The sequence below is a fragment of the Arvicola amphibius genome, chromosome 17 (assembly GCF_903992535.2).
Source record: "Arvicola amphibius chromosome 17, mArvAmp1.2, whole genome shotgun sequence".
NCBI lineage: Eukaryota > Metazoa > Chordata > Mammalia > Rodentia > Cricetidae > Arvicola > Arvicola amphibius.
In genome coordinates this window covers 12,231,991-12,255,859 of record NC_052063.2, presented here as the reverse complement: position 1 = coordinate 12,255,859, position 23,869 = coordinate 12,231,991, and the positions used below count along the sequence as shown (strand labels likewise).

Genomic DNA, 23,869 nt, shown 5'->3' with positions numbered 1-23,869 from the left:
AAATAATTGTACCAAGGACAGTGTGTTGGAAGGACTTGCTGGTATCAGTACAGTTGTGGGCTTTCTCAAGACCAAGTGGATCCCTGCAATGTGGGGCAGAAGGAGGGGCCTATAGATTATCCAGGAAGAAAATGATGTCTTCCTAACTAGAATGTACCTGGTTGATCTTAAGCTAGTATCAAAGTATCAGCCACTTTCCTGGAGCCAGGATCTGGGTGCAAAGCTCCTCAATGCTCTAGTAGTGTTCCTGTTTATCAATTTCTGGAATTCTATGCAAGAAAAGCCCACTGGGGTTACTCCGGAACAGTCATGGTGATTATAACTCAATATGGCTGTAGTCATGACAAGTCCAATCCATACAATGTCTGGATTTGTAAGGCACATGTTAGCCCTATTTTACAGTAAGAGTACTGGGACTCAGAGGTTAGACATTTTATGTACAAATGCTTGTCTAAAAGGATGGTGGAATTGAATTTTAAATAGCAACACTGTAGATATAAAAGCCCTTATTGTTCCCCTACACCTGTGTTATAATAGTAGAGCTGAAAACAGCCACAATGCCCTTCTACAGATCAGTTCCACATAGTTATAGAACGGCCAGAAGATGAGATTTTATGTCGTTAATAGAATACTTAGCAGTATGTTTAATGGATAAATGCTCTTGGCATATGTTAATTTTTTTGAATTCAGGCATAAAACTATATATAGTAAAATGTTAATCTGGTTTTCACAGTTATGATGTAAATAAAAGACTGGAAAGAAAATTACAAACACCGAATGCTATGACTGCGTGGGGACATGACTGTGGTTTAAATAACTGTCCTCATTTTCCTTTCTCAGCATCTGTTCTTGCTCTCCACTCAGACCCCCAGGTTCCTCTTGGGCACCTCTTTCACATCTTGATAAGATAACACTGAACTTCCTCACTGGAGAAGTGGAAGAGTGTCACTTGCAGCTTCCTTAGCCAGGTTCTTCTGCTTGTTTATTCAGTAGAAGCCAGGGAGCCTGCTACATCTGCAGAGGATCTGGTTAGTGAAGAAGAGTCTTTAACCACATTCAGGTGAGATGCAAGAACGGCAGGTCTCTCCCAGCTCACAGTAGCACCTGCACAGAGCACACAAGTCCCATGTTATCTCTAGAGCTGCCCTTCTTCTCACCGTGCTGCTTAAGCTAGTTCTCTGTCTTCCTATTCATTCCAGAAGCTTCCTCAAACTCTTTCAATACATTTTCTTCTTGATTAAGTTAGCTCTTACTAGGTATTGCTACCTATAACCAAAAAAGGCTAATCATTATGCATTTATATTTTCTGTGTTTCTACACTGAACATGTCCTGTATTACATTCAAAAGTAGAGAAATGAAAATGAAGACCGAGTTCGAACACAGGATAAAAAGTTATCTGTCCGAAATGCATCTGGTTCTATGAAGCCAGAGTTGAACCCATGTCTTGATCTTTCCTCATCCCTGGACTGTTCCACGGCGCCACCCTGCTTCATGCCGGCATCGCCTTCTGACATATGATCAATAGTGTTACCTTCATAGACAAACAGGGATGGCTTGGGGAATGATTCTGCAAGTTTCCAGCCAATGGGAAACTACCAAGGCAAGACTTGGTTTATAGAGAAGAGAGAATACATGTGGTTATTCACTTATCGTGTTTGTAAGTGCTTCTCTGCTCAGTGTATATAATAATAATAATAAATGTGGTAGGATGGTTTGCACCCATAAACCAAGATGGGTGGGGGGGGGGCAGTGCTGAAGCAGAACTGTTCAGCCAGCCAGTGACCTAGAGAGGAACCAACCTGACATATTGTTTACAAAAAAATCAATTATTTTACACACAAAAAATTCTAAAGGCTGAAAGAAAACAAAATCAAAGATCAGACGCTTACTGAATTAGCTCAAGAACAAATGTGAGCAGAGAATGATTTTTCAGAGAGCAAGCAATCCAGTGAAGGAGGAAGCACAGAGAATGCTGACTGTCCTGTTAGCGGCCAGCTATACCAAGGGCCATGATTTCCATTTGCTTTAAAATTACATCGATTAGCCAGGCGGTGGTGGTGCACGCCTTTAATCCCAGCACTCGGGAGGCAGAGGCAGGCGGATCTCTGAGTTCGAGGCCAGCCTGGTCTACAAGAGCTAGTTCCAGGACAGGCTCTAGAAACTACAGGGAAACTCTGTCTCGAAAAAACAAACAAACAAAAAATTACATCGATTAAACTATAGGCAAATTTATAACTTAATGATAAATTCCTTTAAAACATATTAATTTATTTATTATAAATCTATGTTACCAAAAGAAAAGATATCCAGTCAGGTGTGGGGCTTCACACTCATAATCTCGGCACTTGGAAGGCTGGGGTCAGGGGCTTGGGATGAGTTAAAAGTTACCTTGGGAACAGCGTGAGTTCTAGGTCAGCATGGGGTATAAAAGCAGACCCTGCCTCAACATAAACAAACAAACAAACAAATAATAAGTCAAACCTCAGGGAGGAGGGAAGAAAAGAGGAAGAAAGGGGGAGAGGCAAAAAGCAAAAAAGCAACGCTTCACCTTCAGCTCTGCTAATCTTTTTTCATACTTAACTTCTCTAAACTCCAGCCTTCCCCTCCTCCCACCCCCCTGCCCCGATACTTGGTATCAGAGATCCAGAGAGATGACTCAGGATTCCCCCACTAAAGGACACACCCGGACTCTGCTGTGAACACACTTTATACAAGATGGACGTATGTCTTTCAAACTTATCCTCACACCCTTCCACACCTGCCACCGTTTTCCTTCACACAAACCATGTTCTGCCAGTTGCCCACACTAGTGTGTTGGCAGAGGCAAGGACACACAGGGCTGCTGCCTCCGGATAAGAGGTTTCCCCTGAAAGGGAAGTCGATCTTCTAGAGAAAACAGCTCAACCATCCCAAAGGATAATGGTGATGCTGTCGTAAATTTTGGAGAGGCTATAGCAAACAAAAGCTCTTAAGTTTTACACCCAAAGGTTCTAATTCAGTAGGTCTGATGTAAGACCTTAGGACAATAAATGCATCTATATAAAGGTTCCTAAATCCTTTCTTAGAAAATATAGACAGTGAGGAAGAAGTTTGGACACCTAAAGGGTGATTAACTACGGAAGGCATCTAACTTCCAGTTATACATAAACTCCAGTGCATATACATAAACTCCAAGCCACAATCAAACTTGGTTGCACATATGCACAGGTATTAAGGGACAGGCAATGTGAGAAGTTATTTCTGATGGTTTTATTTTCCTAGACTCTGTTCTTCCAAAGTAGGCTTTACCTTCATGGGAGTAATTAAGTAATGACAGATAATAAGCTTTGGAAACAGTCTGCTTCAAAGTAGACACCGGGTTCGCAAGGAGACGCTGCCCCTTGCAAACACTGTGATACTAGCTAGACAAGTTACTAAGCATTGCTGAGCAAAGCGTAAGCTCAGTCTCCTCAGCTGAACAATACCTTCTTCCTTGAGGGGCTCTTTGAGTTGTCACTGACATCATAGAACATCCTCCTGACTCACAGAAGATGCTCAGCGATTAGGAGCAAGAGTACACTTGGGAGTCATGCTTTTGCTGGCCAAAGCAACCCGTCCAGCCTGCCTTTCTCCCAAAATAACGCATGATTCAAAAGGATTGCTTCTTTCCCCTTCCAAACCAAGCAAACAAACCAATATGCCTACACCCTTTGGACGACGGCACTCCGTAAGCGAACCCATGCCAAATGATGGTTCCATCCTACAAGGTAGCTCTGAGAAGATGTTTGGAAAATAAGCACTGGAATGTTCAGGAGTGTCCACTGCATCCTGGTGTGCTGCCACAACAGGCGTTCCGAAACGAGTAGAGCGTCTCTCTCTCCGTAGCACTCTCTACCCCAGGCTCCAAAGGAAGGCGAGAAAGAGCTGAGACAAAAATGCCTGACCGAAACAACTTAAGGGAGAAAGGGTTCATTTGGCTTTCAATTCTTGATTGTCTATCATGGCTGAGAAGATATGGCAATAGCCCCAGGGAAGGCCTGGTGGAGAGCAGGAAGCAGAACACAGACAGAAAGTAGGGTTGAGTTTTACAACTTCAAGGTCTTCTCCTAGTGCCTACTTCTCCAGCAAGGCCCAGAGGTTCTACGGTTGTCCCAAGTAGTGTCACCAGCTAGAGGGAAAGTGCTCAAGCACATGAGCCCACGGAGGATATTTCACACTCAAATCACACCACCGTACACACCAATCACACCACCGTACACACCAATCACACCACGGTACACACCGCTACGCTGTGTGCCATGAGCCCATGGGGGATATTCACACTCAAATCACACCACCATACATACACATCACTAAGTCCCACTCGTACCCAGGTATATATGTATATAGGGATTTCTCAGGGGAAACCATCATTTCTTATTTTCGCATTCATCTGTGTTTAGGCAGGAAGGAACCAAAGTCCTTTTTTTTTTTTTAATGCATCATCATTGTCGGAATTTGGAGAATGGCAGGACTAAGGAGGAAATTTTTATTCTTCAATTGTATATATGTGCTGTATATGCCTGTGTCTCTCTTGAGCTGGACTTAGGGCTACAGTAGGCCACATGACATGGACGCTGGGACTTCCAGTCAGGACCTTTGCAAGAGCAGTAGATGCTCTTCACTGCTCTGTCATCTCTTCAGTCCCCAGGAGGAACCTTGATGTCACCCAAAGCAGGATCTCTCGAGGTACGGACTCTGTGTGCTGACTTCAGAAGGCATAAAGATGAGACCAGGTGTCCACACTTAGGCACTCTAAAGATCAAATACCACTAAGCTAGCCAAAACGCCCCCCATTTCAACGTGAGAAGATGAAGCCAGGCATGATAGTTGGCTGAGGCAGAAGGATTTTAAGTTCTAAGCCAGCCTGATATACATACTGAGATCCTGTGTCAAATGCACAGAACAAAAAAGTCGGGGTGGCAGGGAGGCTATTGACATGACTTAGTGGATACAAGTACGGAGCTCACAAGCCTAAGGACCTGAGCTCAAACCCTGGAAACCATGTGACGAAAAAAAAAAAAAAAAAACCTAGATGAGGTGGTAGGCATCTGTCATTCATCCTAGCACTCAGGAGCCAGGAGCCAGGGACAGAAGAGTGGCCTGAAAGTTTGAGAGCCAGCTCACCTGGAGTGTGCATTACAGCAGAGACAAGAGAGACCATGCCTCCTGGAGCTGAAAGGGAGAACTCCTGAAGTCCTCTGACCTTCAAACACACAGCCCCCCCGACACACACACACACACACACACACACACACACATCATACACACACAAACGTACACAAAGATATATATAATAAAATGTATAAGCTTTTAAAAGAACAAAAAATATCAAAAGAAAACTATGAATGATTTGAAATACAACAACAACAAAGAAAGAGTATCCTGACCTCGTCGCTATCCACCTCTCGTCAAGGAGACTGAGTAATCTTTGATGGAGGGAACTGTCCTATGTCAACCAGGATGTCACTAGCAGCACACTCCCTGTGACAACTGAGAGTCTCCAGTAGATCCTGGAGCAAAGCCATCAGAGGTTAAGAACTATAACCTAAAGTCACAGTGAGAGCCCCAGCCCGGCCAGCACACAGTGATCCTGCTTCATAGCCACCCTCACCCCATCCCTTGACTCTTCCTCTCCTGCTTCAAGAAGCACAGCACGGGAAGTGGAGGTGCCAGGTACCAGGGCCACAGTAAGAGAGTGGAAGCCAGCTCACCTTAGAGAACTGCTCCCACCCAGGGACCTGGAATGTTAGCCCTGGGTTTTTCCACAGCCTGCTACTCCTCACCTGATCTCACAGGGGAACTGGCAGGACTCAGACTTGGAACACTTCGGAAGCTCACAGAAAGGTGCTGTTCAACCAGCTCTTTACTCTGGGATTGAGTTCAAGGTTCCCCCCCCCCCCCCGGGTAAAACCCCCAGGGTCATATTCTAAATTTAGCGCAGTGCCCAGAAAAGGAGGGCCACAGGGAGCGAAGCTCTGGGAATCAGGAAATGCGGTTTCTGGTCCCAGCTCTTTCCAAACTTCCTATGTGGCCTTTAGCAAATCCCTTCTGCAACTTGGGCCCACTGTGAGGAATAACACTGGCCACTACAGCTGTACTTAGACCCACCCTGGGTCCTCTGCCTACCTATGAGGCATTTCCGCAGGTCATCAAAATCCAAAACCCACCTTTCTTCCAAAATCCAACCAATTTCATTGTTTTCATTTTTCATAATGATAATGAGCCTATATCTGTGTAAAAGAGAACCTTTGTCCATAAGAGATGTGCTGTGTTGTATTAAGTGATGAAATTACAGAATAGTTTAGTTCAAAAACAAAATGTAACAGTATCTTCACTATATGGCTCCAAAATACAACCATTCATAGATAGATAGATAGATAGATAGATAGATAGATAGATAGATAAATAGATGATAGAGATAGATGATAGATAGATAGATAGATAGATGATAGATAGATAGATAGATAGATAGATAGATAGATGATAGATAGATAGATAGATAGATAGATAGATAGATAGATAGATAGATATGACCATATATGTATACAAGTGAGAAGGAAAGTAAGTATTATGTCAAGAGATTATTATAAAATGAATTTAAAGAAAGCTCGGATGTCCATTTGATGATTCCACTACTCGTTTTGTTTTAAATCTTTGGCTGGATTAAAACAAAACAAAACAAAAAACAAAAAAAACAAAGCTGGTGTCTCCCATCCTCCACATTGCGACTGCTGAATTCCCTAGAATTCCCACAAGACTTCTGTACTCTGTCACCATCCACCTCGTGCTGAAGCTAAGTCCTGGCATCGTGGAATTGTAAAATCTCTAACGCAGTACTCAGCCAGGCAGAGAGCATGTGTTGTGAAGCTAAGTTCCACAACCTTGCCGCTTCTCCTTATATGGCCTGCTGGAGGCAGGGGGAAAAGGGGAAGCTTAGTCTTACAATCCCAGACTGCTCGTGTTGGTGGTAGAGTTCGTCGACTTAGACACATCTGGATAAAAACCAGGACCTGGCTGTCCCTCCTGCTTTCTCAGCCCCAGGAGAGCATCTGGATACAGTAGACAGACAGCCTACCTTGGCGCGGGGGGGGGGGGGGGGGGGGGGGGGGTGGTGGTGGTGTGGGGAGTGAGGAAGCCCCAGGATCTGGTTAGGAATCAGGCTCTTATTGTTGCACCTGTTACACAGAGCACACACTTCACATAGCGATAAGGTCCCCAAGTTTATTTCAGAGTCACAAGGAGCAATTGGAGGACACAAAGACACTTCATTCCAGGCTCTTCTGGAATGGCCTAGCCACTGCTTTCCTCCCACCCCATCTCAAATGTCGGCCTCTGCCGTCCTCCTGGTCCGTGGCTGATGCCTCCACACTGTGGCTTCTGCTATCGTCGCTCACCACAGTGTCATCAAATGCTAAGTGATAATTTCGTATTGGAAATGACCAAGGTATGAAGTACCTACTCTGGGCCCAGCCGGCACTCAGTCTGCCTGGCCTTTAGCTTAGACGAGCTCATTCGATCCTTACAACAACCAGCCGGATGGATGATACAATTGACTTACACAGAAGATGCTTTCTGATCTCTTCATTCCCTGGTTGTCAAATTAGCTTTACTTTGAACACTCTGTGGTACTAGACAACTGATCTATGTTCAGTTCAGAGGTCCCATCCATGCTAGTCCCAAGTCACTGGCAGAGATACATCTTTTCTCCAGCCACATCATGTACTCTCTGACTCGACTACCCTATTTCTTAATATTCATTATTTGCATCCCCTCCCATCTCCTTTATGTTTCTGCAAAAATCCACCCTGGCACTCACCCCAAATTAGAGGCTGAGCTTAGTAGAGTGGACCACATGGTTCTGCCTTTAGAATCGCGAAGGAGTCCTGGGTAAAGGGGTTGCAGAATCTTCCTCTACACTTAAGAGCTGCTGAGACCAGGCCTGTGGCAGGAGCAACCATGCTGGAGCCTTTAAGAGGTCATTGTGGGAAGCTGTAAAAGTAAAGCTTTGGCTATGATGGAGATCTCAAGATAGTGGAGATACCAGAGCCATGGGATATCTGTCGAGGAGAGCTCCATGCAAGAAGCCGAGCCAAGAGAAAGAAGTCAGTTGCAGTCAGCTAAGCCAGCAGGATGGAACCATCTATGTCCTCTGACATCAGAGTTGCAAGTACAAGATGAGGAATTTTCCCCACTGTACTTCAACCTTGCTTTGGCCCACGATTTCCTCATTGTTCCAACCTTTTGGAACGGTAATGCATAATCTGTCCCATTGTGTGTTAGACATATGTAATCTGATTTTTTTAATAAGGGTTTACAATTAAGAGATTGCCTCAAGTTTCAGAGAGACATTGAACTTTGCACGTTTAAACAGTATTGAAACTGCAAGCCTATGGGGACTTTTGAACTTGGACTCAATGCATTTTGCACCATGATAACGGCCATGAGCCTCTGGGGGCCAGGGCAAGGAATGTGCTGTTTTGAATGAACATGGCTTTGGGGTTTCAAAATACTGGAGCCATTCCGAGTGTGTTCTCTGTCCCCTGCTACAGATCAAGATGGGAGCTCTCAGCTGTTCCTATTGTTATACTTTTTGCTGTACTGTCATAGACTCTGAGCCTCTGAAACTGCAGGCACAACTAAGTGCTCTCATTTAAAAATAAAACCCTTCCGCAAAGGAGCCGACGTAGTTCACTTCAGTAGAACGCGTTCCTTCACACCTGCTTTCTGCCACCCAGGTCTGGGGTCCTAGGCAGACAGTGCCGAGGAACAAGAGCATCTGTTTCCTCCTGTGCGGTGCGCTCAAGCCTAGAGAAGATGGCAGCTGGTCCAGAAAGAAACAGTCTTCCCACTGTGCTTCCTTTCAACCGCAGGTTTGTTTTATTCCAGAACCACGTGTTCCTCCTGGTTCCCTTGCACGCCGTTCCCCAACCATTCACGAACTCCCTGCAGGGTTCCGCAAAGGAATCCGATAATCTGGTGGACACTGAAGACGGCCTAGGGAACAGGGGACGACGAAGTTCCCATGCAACATTAGCTGACTCTGCGCTCTCGGCTACGTGACTAGCGACCTCCGAGGCTCACGTGCTTTGTTAGCTGTCCTGCTCATTTTCCTGCTGCTGGGATAAAACACCATGACTGAGGCTACTTACAAAGGACAGTACACTGGCCTCGCAGTTCCAGGGGGTTAGAGTCTGTGATGGCAGAGTAATGGCATGGTGGCGGGAACAGCTAGGAGCTCACATTTCAAACTACAAGCAGGAGATGGGGCAGAGGGGGATCGGGGATGGGGAAAGCTTTTGAAGCCTCAACACCTGTCTCCCATGAGGCACCTCCTCTAACAAGGTCAGATCTCCTAGTCCTTCCCAAAGAGTTCCACCAACTGGGGGCCATTCTCATTCAAACTACCACATTAGCAAAACAGAAAATCGCCTCTTTCCATTGACACCACTGCGGTAAATAGAAACAATACTGTAGGGTGCCTGGCATAAAGGACAAACCTGCATTCAGTTCTCAGAGGTGTCTCTCATGGCTTGTGCGACCTCGGGGCAGATTCCTAAACTTTCTTGCCCCTTAATGTTCTCACTTGAAAATCAGCGCCATAAACACAAATATATGAAACCACTTATCTCAGAGGGCGCCTGTGAGTTTTGTTAAAGGCAGTGTTAAATCACGGGAAATGCATCCGGGACACAGCAGGCCTTTGGCCAAAGCCGTGTGTCTTGGCAAATCACTGAAAAGTGGCTCACCTGTCGTATAAATGGCTGAGTTGGTTGCAGAGACACACCTGCCAACAACTCTTCAAGCGTACGAAAAAGGCCAACAAGAGCACGGCTCAGAGAGATAAAGGCCGCTGAGAAGAGACGGAAAACTCACCTAGAGACCAGACTTTGGGAGGTGGGGTAACCGTTGCCACAGTCAAGAAATATTTTCCAGAGCAGAGACCCAGAAGCTTCGGTGTATCAAAAGCATTTTAAACGCTGCCCTCCCTGCGCTCATATAGAATTGCTTCAGCGGCAGAAAAAGTGTTGGCTTATCAAAATGCTATTGATTTTTTTTTTTCAGAAGAAATCCAGAGATCTCATTAAGGAACCCTTCAAATGAGGTCTGAAGCCTACTATTTTTTTTTTCTTTCTAAATGCTAGCCAACTATTCCAGGATATAACATAGCTGATAACCTAAAGGGTCACACTTATTTCACCCTTACTAAGTATAGGAAATCTATTTCCTAAACTCACCATTCCATTCTTCAATGGAAGTCTTCTGAGGGCCGGGACGGAAGCCAGTGGTGAAGCACTTGCCAAGAATCCAGAAGCCCCTGGGTTCCATCCCCAACACCACAAAAAACTAAAAAAAAAAAAAAAAAAAAAAAAAAAAAAGGTAAAAAAAAAAATTGTTTTATTATAAAGGAGAAAACTGACATTGAAAGAATTACATCTGCACGATAGCTCATAGTGAGAGAGATTGGTAAGATTTCAACTGGTTTTCTTTTATCCATTCAAGAGCATATTTACCGAGCGACTACTCGGTGCTGGTTTATTGAACTCTAAAGCCAAATGCTCTTTTGTAACTAATTCTTCCTCGTAAAACCAATGACAGCATATTCCATAATTTCGTTACATTCTCTCCGAATGTGAAAATGAAGGGCACTCATGACTCTAAGAAGATAACCGGGCTAGTGGGCGTGGCCGAGGGAGGTGTCTATTCTTGAGACACCACTCCGTGTGAGACCATCTCGAAGCCCACAGCTTGTAAAAGATGGCTCCACGGTCAAAAGCGACTTTCTCAATGCAGTCAGCTGTGCTTGGCTGCTTATGGAACTTGACAACCACACACCTGAGGGCACTTGTTAGAAAGTAGAAGTTAAGTTCTCTGCCTGCACTAATAGAAGGAACCCCACCTTCGAAAGTGTCTTGCCTTTAGATAGGGGGCAAGGTCCTTCCTAGCGTGACGTAAGTGCCATCATCCTTACCCTCCACAATCTGGAAGATGGTAAGCGTTGGTTACTTTAGCCATTCTTGGGACCAAATAAGTCTGACAAGAGGCAACTTAAGGGGAAGGGTTCATTTTACCTTACATTTAAGAATCGCTGGACGGTATTGGCACACACCTTTAATCCCAGCAGTTAGGAGGCAGAGGCAGGTGGATCTCTGTGAGTTCGAGGCCAGCCTGGTCTACAAAGAGAGTCCCAGGGCAGCCAGAGCTGTTATTCAGAGAAACAGAAACAGAGAAACCCTACCTCAAACAAAAGGGTGGTGGGTGGGATAGAGTCTATAATGGCCAAGAAGTCATGAAAGCAGAGGTATGGAGCTGCTTACCACATTGCATCTACAGCCAGGAAGCTCTGAACAGGCAATGAACCCCCACTACCAAACTTCAAGGCCTGTTTCCAGCGACTCATTTTCGCTAGCAAGGCTCACCCCCTAATGGTTCTGAATCCTTCCAGAGCAGAGCCACCAGCTGGGGACCATGTCTCTAAACACATGTGCTGGTGGGAAACACTTCATATTTAAACCATAGTAGTTATGATATGATTTTTTAATTTAAAAGTTTTTTTTTTTTTCCATTTTACATACCAACCACAGTTCCCCTTCCCCAATCCACTCCTCAGAAAGAGTAAGACTTCAACAAAGTCTGGCATACCAAGTTGAGGCAGGACCAAGCCTCCCTCCCCTTCTGAATCTAGGCTAAGCAAGCCCATAGGGAATGGGCTCCAAAAAGCCAGCTCATACACCAGGGATAAATCCTAGTCCCACTGCCAGTGGCCCCACAAACTGCCCAAGCCACACAATTGTCACCCACATGCAGAGGGCTTAGTTTTGGCCTATGCAGGTTCCCCTGCTGTCGGTCCAGAGTCAGTGCGCTCCCACTAGCAAGGGTCAGCTGTCTGTGAATTTCCCCATCAGGATCTTGACCTATTTGCTCATATTATCGCTCTTCCCTCTCTTCAACTGGACTCCAGGAGCTTGGCCCAGTGGTAAGCTGTGGACTCTGCATCTGCTCCCATGATTGCGTTGGGGGAAGGACAGAGGGGAAGAGCAAGGAAAGAGATATCTTGATATAGGGAGCCATGATAGGGTTAGAGAGAAATCTTTTGCGAGGGACACTCCCGGGAATTCCCAAGGATGACCCCAGCTAAGACTCCTAGCAATAGAGGAGAGAGTGTCTGAACTGGCCCTCCCCTGTAATCAGATTGGTGACTACTCTAATTGTTATCATAGAACCTTTACCCAGTGGTTAGATTACACTCGCTCCCATAGGAGGAAGCAAATTCATGTTGTAAGGTTCACTGGGGCTTTAGAACTGCACAGAGCTGGACATGATGGTACATCCTGCAACCCCAGACTAAACAGGCTTGCTGCAAGTTGGAGGTCAGCTAGAGCTGATGGTGAGTTCAAAGCCAGCCAGGTACTATACGACTACATAGTAAGACTATCCCAAAGGAATGAAGGAAAGGAGGGTGAGAGAGAAGGAGGCAAGAAGGGAAACAAGGAAAAGACCAAGTCCATGACACTACTGATTGACAGAATGACCATCCTAACCTGGTTTTTTCATCTTTGCCGTGTACAATCCATAGAGGTCAAAATGAGCATCATTTTTGTAATATTAAGCTGGTGGGGTCACCCCAGGCCCTGGAAGTCATCCTTGGGGTGCCGGCCAATGGAGCGCCAATGGAGCACCAATGGAGCTGAAAGCTCCATCTCAGGCCCCTCCCACTGGAAGTTGGCTTGGGCCAGACTCCACCCCCTGGAAAGCCTGCCAAACGTTGACCCCTCCCCAGGGAGGGTCAGGACCACTCCCACAGGCTATTTAGGCTCTCGCTAGAAAAAAACGAACACGTGGTTTCGGGTTTTGCAGGTTTTGCTTGTGCTCTTCCCCTCTGTCTTCCCCCCCACCATTCTCCCAGCCACCCAAGAGCGCTGCATTTATTAAACGCTAGCATTTTTGATTTGGTCTAATCTGGTTTAATTGGAGTTACTTTGCGCAGTCGGAGAGGCTCTTCTTAAGGATTATTTCTAACAGTTTTATTACAGCAACCAATGGTCTTCAACTCTCAAGGCTCCCAGTAAGGAAGCTTGAATTCTGCACAGTGAGCGAGAGGGGCTGAGAACAACGTCTAATGACTTAGATGTAAGAAACGTCCTAATGAAACCCCATTACTCTGTGTGCTAAACTAATAATAATAATAATAATAATAATAATAATAAATAAAATTCCATATGAGTGGTTGCTGTACCCCAACAACTTCGTGACATTTGCTTCAGAATCCCCCAGAAGTAGGCGGGTGGCATCTGGAGCCTGGTCAGTCAAGTCACCCACCTCCCTGCTTCTATGCCATCTAATAGAAGGTGGCTTTCTCAGTTCCTCATCCAAAGCCAGCCATGTGGCTTTGTCCACATAAAATGAGGCCAGGCGAGTTGTCCTGTCACAAGGAGGGGGCCCACTGAGGAGACGAAGCTTTTAACTACAGCGCTGATATAATGGATAACTGAACTTTCCTTCCTTGTACTTTGTCCTGGTGAAGCAATATTTTATACGTGATCAGACAAGCCATCATCTTCAATAAACTAAAATAACTAAATAACTTGACTATTAAAAAAAAGAGCCGTTTCAAATCACGCCTGATGAATAGCAAGCCTTCTGCACACGCAAAGAAAGCAACTTTCATTCTGGGAATAAACTTCCCGTTTTCTGGCAGGAGACATGGATAGCAACCCGCGGCAGTGCTCGGTGAATGGGTGTCAGGATGTCATATTTGAATGCGTAATGGGTAAACATTGGCAGAAACTTCCTTTACCACGTGACTTTAAAACAAACAGCAGTCAGCAGGGAGCTACCAGCTGTGTGTGTAGGAAAAAAAAAAAGGGCACTTAGACACACTCCCTTCTTGAAGCAAGGAGAAAAAAAAGGCCCTGTCTGCCATCACCTCCTCCCTCAAAACATGCAGGGCATTAAACGACTTGTCTGGGCTCAGGCAAAGAGCCCCACCCCTGGAAAGTCCTCCTGGCAAGGCCGTTTAAACAAAGTTCATGGGAACACAGAAGCAAGATATGAAATAGAGTACAGGCATTCACAGAATCTTCTCTTCCCTTAAATCAACGGGTCGTTTCGGGGTGGGTGGGGAGAGCACATTCGGCAAAAAGCTTCAAGTGGACAGTTCCTACGCAGGCTGCCGGAACACCCTCTGCCATTCTTAGGTGTTCCGAAGAAGAGGAGAAGCAAACACATTTTCTCCAGTGCAAAAAGAACGAGACAGTGGGTGCACCTCATACAGTAAATCTTCACCCTTGGGCGAGCCCTCTTCTCCCACACCTGCCACAGCCAAGGAACGCCGGTCCTGGGAACTAGAAGCTTGTCTCCTGCTAGGAAGTCTGCACATGGAACTCGGTTCCTTAAAAGCTTCTGGCCCTGAGTCAGGTCCACATCTGTGGAGCGGTGAGGGGAGGTAGGGAGACAACTCTGCCTTGGACTCTGAAAAGGTCGCCGGAGGGAAACCCCATAAAACAGCAATGTCCTTTACTCATGAACAAGCATGAAACATGTTGTCCCAGGATGAGGAAGGATCATTGCCGAACAGAACATTGCACATTAAACTATTCAATGGTTCCATCCTGCCCCCCGCCGTGACTATAAATAGTATTCAAGTTTAAAAAAAAAAGTCAGGGTGAAGAGAAAATGCCCTGCCTAAGTCTTAGCTTTTGTGAGATGCGTGGATGGAACGGCATAACCTCCAGGAACGATTCTCAAATTTTAGTTTTGATTCATGTGCAACTGGAGCTTTGTTACCAAGAAGCCACACAGAACGGCTAAGCGAAGGAAACTGAGGGTGGGGGTAGGTTCGCTCTTTCTTATCTACTCTGATAAACACGGGGCTCGCCGCCGCCTTCCCCTAGCTACTTAAAATAGTAAGAGTGTGTGTTCAGGGTACGTGTGTAGATGTGTGGAATCATGAGAGTGTAACCACGCAAGCAAATTTATCTAAAGGCCATTAGCCATGAGCAGTGCGAGATATCGCCACGGGAAAACACAGCGCTTTGCTTTGCCAAAAGTGGGTCTGGTGTTTGTAAAGGGTCAAAGTGCTTGCGCAGGAGGTTTGGGGATCCACCATTAACTTATACTATACTGAAATATAACTTATTTTATACTGAAATCTATACTAGAACATCTCTAGTTTCTTACCCACAAACTTCTGGCTCTTTAGGCTGCAGGATCAAATAGCAAACAGAGGCCTGGAACCAGCAGAAGTCAGGGAAACTACATAAAAATATTAAGTGGCATGTGTTTGAAAACATCTATACACACACACACAGGTACATGTGAAGGTATAGGCATCATATTGAGAATAAACAGGCATGTGTGAGAAGACACACGAAACCACACATTCAAAAGAACCAGCTTCCACCTGCACCCCAGCCTGTTCTATGCATAATTATGTACAATTTTTTTTTAAAAAAAAAAAAAGATGCTCAGGCATAACTAAGAAAAGTTTAACTGCCAAAATTTTTTTGGAAAGTCATTAACAGTATGTATATATACACACAAACGTGTGTGTGTGCACGCATGTGCACGTGTGTGTGTCTGTATGTGTGTGTGTGTGTGCGTGTGTGTGTGTGTGTGTGTGTGTGTGTGTGTAGGGAGAGATTGCATGTGCTATTCCATCCCGTAATTTCTCCCACAGGCATCTTGCACACAACGGTATGTAAGATACGTACAAAAGGACATGAAGGTGAGACATTCATTCAACAAGAACGGGAACGGCTGAGCTAAAAACAAATGTCAGTTTACGGTGAGGGCGCGGGCAGGTTGCAGCTACCCGCACAGCAGATCATAAAGATCAGTTCACTGCAAATACGCAAGCAGATTGCAGCTCACGCTCACTCACAGTGGATACCCTTCAGAGGACAAGCTCGGCTTGTCTGAGACAGATAGCTGCTTCTGAGTGCTTCTCGTGTGTTCACTTTTGAGTGACAGCAAAGAAGAGACATGAACATGTATGCTACTGGATGCTTATAAAATAACCCGGAACAACCTTGCCCCATCTGTGTGCACGGATGTACAGCTGTGATTATATAAGCAAGTGGGGGGGACATACAGAAGTATGTGTAAAGTTACTAACTAGACTTACATGCCTCGGGGATGTGGAGAGCCGAGAGAATGAAAGGGGAAAGGAGAGGGAAGCGGAAGCTAAGCAGATTTAAAGACCTACTCCTCTGAGTGACATAAATATATGAATGCAATAAAATGTGTGTGTGTGTTTAGGCAAAATCATATATACATAATCATACATATGCATATATAGGTGGAAATCACAAAATTGTTGAAAGCCAGCTCAGATGCTGACATCTGTATTAATAGAAATATCAGCTGAGCCCTCAGTATGGACATAGCATAGTCTAAGAACGTGCATCTCATTCTGAAATAGTCTAAGAAAGCACAGCTCACGACTCCTCAAGACAGCCTTACAAGAAAGCCAGCAGTGTCCCCATGCCCAGCCAAATGGCCATCAAACAGACAACTCGGCCACTTCGGAGCACGGCACCTCCTGACGTATTAAAATTAAAACAGCACTCTTCTTCGCTTCTTTGGTGATCATGTTTGTTTTCGTTGGTGTCTCCACCTGGAAGACAATTTTCAAAAAGACGCTACAAAAAATTATTCTTGTCATTTATTCATTTTGTATACATAGGAAAGGTAGTTTCATCAGATTCATGCCTGTTACCCTCTCTTGTACCCTTCCACTCCTGCTGAACCCTCTCTTCTTCCTCCTTTTGCTTCGCATGTCTTTTTATTTCCTCTTAATGACCCAATGAGCTGCAATTAAGTTGCCTACAGAGGAGGAGTGAGGGGCTGTTTGTGGGAACTCCGAGCACCTTCCTGGTGGCTACACCATGGAAGAATTTGTCTCTCCTTCCCTTGTTGTGGTTAATCTTAATTGTCAACTTGATTGTTTTGATAAACACCTAGGATAAGAATAAAGCACAACGGTGCGGTGTCAGTGATGTGATTTTTAATGACAATCAGATTCTGATCTAATGAATGGGTTAACCCTTGATGGAGTCATAACAGCATGCCATTACTAGGAGTGTGGCCCTACTTGGAAAAGGTCTCTCTCTATATCTATCTATCTATCTATCTATCTATCTATCTATCTATCTATCTCTCCTCCACCTCTTTCATGTGCCAACCTCTACCATAGGCTTTCTCCATGTTCTGCTCAAGCATACCAGGATAAGTAATCCTGTTCTGACCCTTGGAATTTATGCCAGGCGTTTCACTGGGACAAAACAAAGGAGGCTCACACATGCCTTTCATGAAGCCCTATTATGCAATCAGCCAAAGTTGTTTCAAATCACCTAAATCAAGGGTAAATGTCTCTAAAGTCACCCTCTCTCTCATTCATTTGCTCCTTGAGAAACCATTGAGCACATCCTGTTCTGCACTAGAACCTGGGTATTCGTGGGTGGCCATGGCAACGTCTTAATACATGATCGGTTGGAGTGAGCTGACCATTCGCATTTTACCAGTGTATTTTGACTTCATATTCTGAAACTTCGTGGGGTGGTGACCTTCTTTGTTTTAACAATATCAAAGGGTGAAACTGTGATCTTGTGAAAGACAAGGAGACCTCCCAGGGACCCAGAAATTCTCGCCAAGCTGACTTCATCAGAGGAAAGGAGTAATGAACGAAGGGGACTTAAGGCGTCCTTCCCTTAACATCCCACAACCAGCGCAAAGCAAAGCAAGTTCTTTCTCATTAGTGTTCGTGGTAGAAGTTATGAATTACTTGCTTCTCCTTGTCTTCATTCTTAACTCAAGCATTCTTTAATTGCCAACATCTATAAAGAAACACTGCACACGGAGCATCAACAACCAGGTGCTTTATGTTCCAACATCAGGAACCACCGCCGGCCTCAGTCTCCACCAGCCAATTTGTTTTCATCTTTCTCCAAAACCCACGGTGTAAGGTCTCCCTCAGAAGGTCAGGCTGGTTGAAATAGAGGCAGTGATTGAGGTGAGGCCGCAGTCAGTCACTAACAGGCTTATTAAGAAAACAGCACTGAGAAAACCCAGAGCAATCGTCCACTGCTGTGACTTTGGAGCCGGCCTGACATCCTGAATCTGTAAATACACAAATGGAGAAAGAGCTTCGGTGTCTCGCAGCGCTTTCTGACTGGGAGCCAAGCCGTTCAATTACACATGTGTTTTTGCAAGCTCCTGGCTTTCCCTTCTCTTCCCTATTCTGGCTGCCCCCTGCACCACTCTTGGCAAGCCTCACTCTGGAGAGGCCTGAAAAAGTTTCCATCTGGGCGATTCCTTTGGTTAATCATTAGCAGCTCTGGTAAAGGCTCCTGGTGAGGCTGTTGGAAAGAACTAACCCACGGGGGAAAAATTCTCAGGGTCCATTTGTTTGGGAGATTTAAGGAATCTTAGCCTGGTATACTGAGACACCTGTGGAAACCGGTGAGCCACCATACTAAGAAATGATATCATATCACTCTGATATGGCTGAGGGAGGGAAGCTTATTCGTAAATACACTGTTAGGAGCACTTCATCTTTACAGACGATCTAGGCGTTTTGATCTCCCAGTTTACAACGATAGACTTGAAACCCCAAGCCTTTCAATTCTGCCCGTATTTGAGCATCTTTACGGACGTCAATGAGGAGTTGTCACTTGTTCTCAGAAAGGCTTTTCTCGTTCTGGGAGCCTGTGAATCATAGAACCCAGCAAGAAACAAACAACCTCGCTTGCAGTTTCCGCCCGGCTGTCCTCTTCTTGGCTGGTATTTCACAGCAAACTTCGGGGACAGATAAACAACACTGTATTCTGCACATAAAGATGACGGACCTGGAGTTCACTCATTAGCTGTCAATACAACATGGCTCTCACTCCCCTGCGGCCGCTGCCTCACTCTTGTTTACATTGCTCAGTTCCATCAGTTTAGAAGACATTAAAAAAGCAGAACTGCCCTGGCTCTTTTACGTTGGTGGTGAACTTTATGCTCCACTTGTGTTGCAACCTCGGAGTTTACTCAATTCCACCTGGCAATTCAGTTCTTTGAGATAAACGAGGTTTCTCAGGGAGGGGCCGGCTAGTAACAGTTGCTCTTCTTGGTCTCCTGTTGGCATACAAGGGGTGGCACATTTAACCCAGTGGGAGGTAACGTTTTGTGTGGTTTTTCAAGGCAGGGTTTCTCTGTGTAGCCCTGGGCTGTCCTGGAAATCACTCTGTAGACCAAGCTGGCCTCGAACTCACAGAGATCCACCTGCCTCTGCCTCCTGAATGCTGGGATTAAACGCATGCATCACCACTGCCTAGCTCCAGAAGGCAACTTTTTAAGAGTTAAAATAAAAACTAGTAGTTCCCAAAGGAAGCTGTTGCCATGTAAGAGGAGTAAAAGCCAGCACCCAGGGCATCTTCTTTTGGGAAACCACTTCGTGTGTGAGTGTGTGTGTGTGTGTGTGTGTGTCGATATAGATGCTGTGCATAAAAGATCCTAGAAAAACCAGTGAGAATATCATATAGCTCCTAAATTTTAGACTCACAGGTGCTGTCAGATTTGAACCGATTTCTCATGACTGAAACTGAGAATTTCACTTGTTGATCTTTTGAAAGTCCCATGTGCAGATATTCATTTCTGGAAGCTACAAACTAATATTCGTAGCAACTCTGCATGGACACGGTGCAATAAAGCCAAGTGAAGGAAGAAGGGAGAAGGAGTTTTCATTGAGAATACCAAGAAAGGAAACCTTCCTGCTGTGACTTGTAGTCCTTACCAACCCGAAACCTTCAGATTCAAGTTCGAGGACAGGAAAAGACAGTGACCTTCTCCATCTCCAGCAAATGTTAGCATTGCTCCTGCCTAAAATACACTGATAGCCTTAACTTGATGACTGGTAGAATTAGCTTCACGTAGATAAGCCATCTGCTGCAAGTGATTCGCTTAAATTGGGTCATCAGGGCAAATCCTAGTCATTACACATGGGGTGTGGGGAGCTGGTGGTGAGGAAGACACACACTTTCAGGCAAAGAATCCCCTGTGAAAATGAAGGTAGACATTGGGATAACAGATCTGAGAGCCAAAGAAAACCAAAAATTGAGAGCAAAGGACTAGAGACCAGAAGGGAAGCCAGAAGGTTGTCTTCCTGGTTTAGGAAGAAACATTCTGCCAGTCTTGACCTTGAATGGATGGCCTTCAGTACAGACATGCTTCTGCTGTTTACACTGACAGGATTGTGGCACTTCATTACAGCAGCCTCAAGAGACTAATACACTTGGTTTCCCTCAAGGTCAGCTCCTGGGCACACATTCTGTTCCCCTTGCTTCTTACTCTGTACAACACCCCTAAAGTAAAGAAGAGAAACATTCAAGCAGGGCCCACAGTTCCCTCTGCTTTCTGCTCCTATAATCCTGACATTTCCAGTTTCAATGAAATATCCATAAGAAGCTTCCAACATTAAAAATAAAACAAGTGGATGATTCTACCTGTTGGCCAAACAGAAAATGAAGCAACTGTTGTATTGATCTGGGAACTGAGTTGAAGGGCTTGAGTTGGAGATTCTGCCTAGACCATTCATAGCACTTGAAGAGGGAGAAACTGCCTTAAAGGAGCCTGAAGTTCAAATCCAATGTCAAATAATCTAATTACATTCAAACATTCTGTTGGCAGTACCTACTTTCAGGATGCAGGACCATCCTGCAGTGTGTCTGTCTTGTGTTGTTTTTTTAATTTGTTTCTTTATTCTTAGACAACATCAAACGTATATATAAAACACTTTGACTATTAACCTCCCACTATTCTCTCTCATCCAACTCCCACTGAGACGTTTCTTTGTCCCAAGAAGGACCGCACCCACCCTCAACCCTGTATACACTATTTGCATGATTTCATGATTTGGGAGTTTTGTTTTTGTTACCCACTGAGTTTAATTGGGCTTTCTTGCACAAGCAAGAAAAGAAGAAGAAAAGAAAAGAAGGCTATTTGCTGGAGTTGGGGGAACTTGCCAGTGTCTGTACCACTGAAGATGGGTCTGTACCACACCCATACACAACACTACCACCCAATAATAGCCAAGGCTTCCCCCAGGAAAGGGCAGAGCCTCCTGAGCCCCTCCCCCACATATGATAACATGGAGTCCAGTCTTAAGCAGATCTTGTAGGTAATCACAGTATGGCACAGTCTTTAAACAGCTGATGAGTTTGAATGTCTTTATTTTAATATTATCACTTCCTCTTAGAGAAGAGTGAATGACTTAGGTACCTGGAAGGAGCTGAAATTAGGTTGGAGTTATTAATTACCTAAAGAACAGACATTCAGAGGTGCATTTTTTGGTGTGCTTTTTCCTCAAAGATACTTGAACTACCTAAGGATATGTCTGTTCACCCCCAGTATGACTGCAATCACAAATAAATGAGGCTATTCTACCCAAGGCCACCTTGGGGAACCAGTGATTTGATGTATGGGAACTCCCAGGGAGCTGCATCAGCATGAAGTCTACCTCAGTGTGACTGACAGCTCGGAAAAGATACATTTCTAGCGCTTCCTGACCAACTTGCAGCCAGCTCCATTGGAGCGTTGTTTACTGCTTTATATAAACTTAGGGAGGGGGCATGGTGGCTCTTGTTCCCTGAGTCTTGACAGTCTCATGACGTCGGTGAGGTTCATAGGTTTCTTTTATTTCCTATATCTTATTAGTGTCTCTCTTCTTCCCAGAAGGGACTCTCTTGATTCTGAGGAGAGAGCTACACAGCAATGCTTCTTAGCATGAATTTAGGGAGGGGACACAGCCAAGCACCTGAGAGGTGAGAGATGGCAATGCATGCTGGGAGTTCCTGACCAGGACGTTATTTCAGGAAAGCATGGATGAATGGGATGCTTTTAAGTCCAGGTCATGAGAGAACAGGAAGCTGAGGCTGTATTTGGCAGCTTCTAATACGATACATTAAAAGAACGAACTTAATTATAAACAAATAACATTTTTTTTTCCTATCTCTGCTCAATTTCCTTGGAGACTTTTCCTAAATCATAATTCTTGGCTTGTGATTTCAGGTATGATCATGGGACCACAATGGAGCACCATATTGATAAGCTTTGGAAACAGATCAAGAATCTAAGGCAATCATTGAAACCATAGAAGTCTTCTATCTGTGACAATATCACAAAAAAAAAAAAACCTCAAACAGGCACACTGTCGTACGTAGCATCTTGATTCGTCAATGCACTCGATAATTACGGACAAATTCCCTGGATGGGTTTTTACCCTTTGTGTGCTCTAACAAATGTGCTATTGAAAGGGGGCACTTGCCAAGTGGTTGGCCAAGCATAGAGGACACTTCCATGATTGCCTCTGCTTCTAAATGAAGCCAGTTTCAAATATTCTTTCCAGCCCAGTAATGGATGGTGCCATTAGTCCTCTCTTAGAGATTTGTCTCTAAGTCATCTTCTAAGCCTTCGACAGATGCCGATGATGACGGCTGAACAAGGCCCCAGGAGTCCACTTCAGCAGACAAGAGTACAATGCCATATATTCATCTCAGGGCATCAGGAGGTCGTAGGACTTCGAACTATCAGCTCTAATGTAAGTCAAAAGTCAAATGTGCCCATGGCTTTTCTCTGGGATCATGTCCCTCCTTCTAAGTAGCAAACTTGTGTCTGCGATCTATCCCATCCATCTCCATTTCCCATGGAGCAGCTAATCAATACAGGGAATTTGAGGTACAGGAGAGGCTAATTTGGGTGATTTCTCCCAACTTTTCTGATATTTGACAATCAAAATCTCTCCAAACAGGCTACAGCAGGAGAAAAGAAACAATATTAAATATTTATTGAGTGATATAACATGCCAGATGCTGTTAGTAGTCAAATACATCACCCATAGTCTCCTAAAAATAAAATTATGATGTTGAGTCTACAATGACCTCTATTGTACACAAGGAAATGCAGTCACAGAATAATAAAGAGCTTGCCCAGGGTCTCCTACACACATCTAGTAAGTTGGAGACAGAGCAAGAATGTGAACACCAAAGATTGATCCACAAGAGATTAACAGTATCTAGAAAGTCCAAACCCACTGTATTCTCTGGTAACATGGAAGACTGGTGTGAAAATTAAGTAAATTCATGAATCTTGACTCAGCATTTAAGGCATGGCCATGTCATCCTTTGTTGGGGGACATTGTGTCCATTGCCAAACACACTCTATGGAGCAATAACTCAAATTCTATCTAAACATCCCAGAAAAAAAGTCAATGGTATGCGGTAAGCAATTAAAAAAACATGTTGGATTCATTCACTAAACCTAGATGCTATGATATTCCAAACGTTTTCTACCTTCTCTCAAAGGGAAGAATTTTAGGATTTGAACTGACAGATGTTAAACATCTGTCACAGAGTGGTTTGAACATCTCAGTAACTCCAGGAAAGACTTATACACACATTCTTCCACCTCTGCAAAGGTTTCATTGTCAAGCTCCAGTCTCCGTATGATCCAGAAGCTGCTTGCTACCACTGTGTACTCCACGGTGGCTATTAATTCCAGTGGGGAGAGTCGACCAACCGAGATGGGTTGTACTCAACACTTTGTTGCTCTGGTTCTCCATTCTTTCTCACTCGTGAGCTTTCCTGGGGAATAAAAGATGTTGTGTGGGACAAGCAGAAATGTAAATGAAATATAAAAGCGAACTGTGGAAAGGAGAAAAGTCTTTAATGGAACTGTGGGATGACGAGAGGCTGATTCATCAATGGGAACTCACTATATCTTTATAGCTATAGATAGATATGCATGTGTGTATACATATCTATATATAACTCTATGCATGCATATATATATAAAACTCAATGGTTATGAAAC

At 44.6% G+C, this 23,869-nt stretch overlaps 1 long non-coding RNA gene across 1 annotated transcript; it reads right to left on the bottom strand.

Moving 5' to 3' along the window:
* Window positions 1-417: 417 nt before the first annotated feature.
* LOC119803719 lies at window positions 418-10,367 on the bottom strand. Its single transcript, XR_005283696.1, has 2 exons — window positions 10,258-10,367; window positions 418-1,104 (listed from the first exon to the last, which is right to left on the bottom strand). It is a non-coding gene; the product is annotated as an uncharacterized LOC119803719 (long non-coding RNA).
* Between the last annotated feature and the right edge of the window lie 13,502 nt (window positions 10,368-23,869).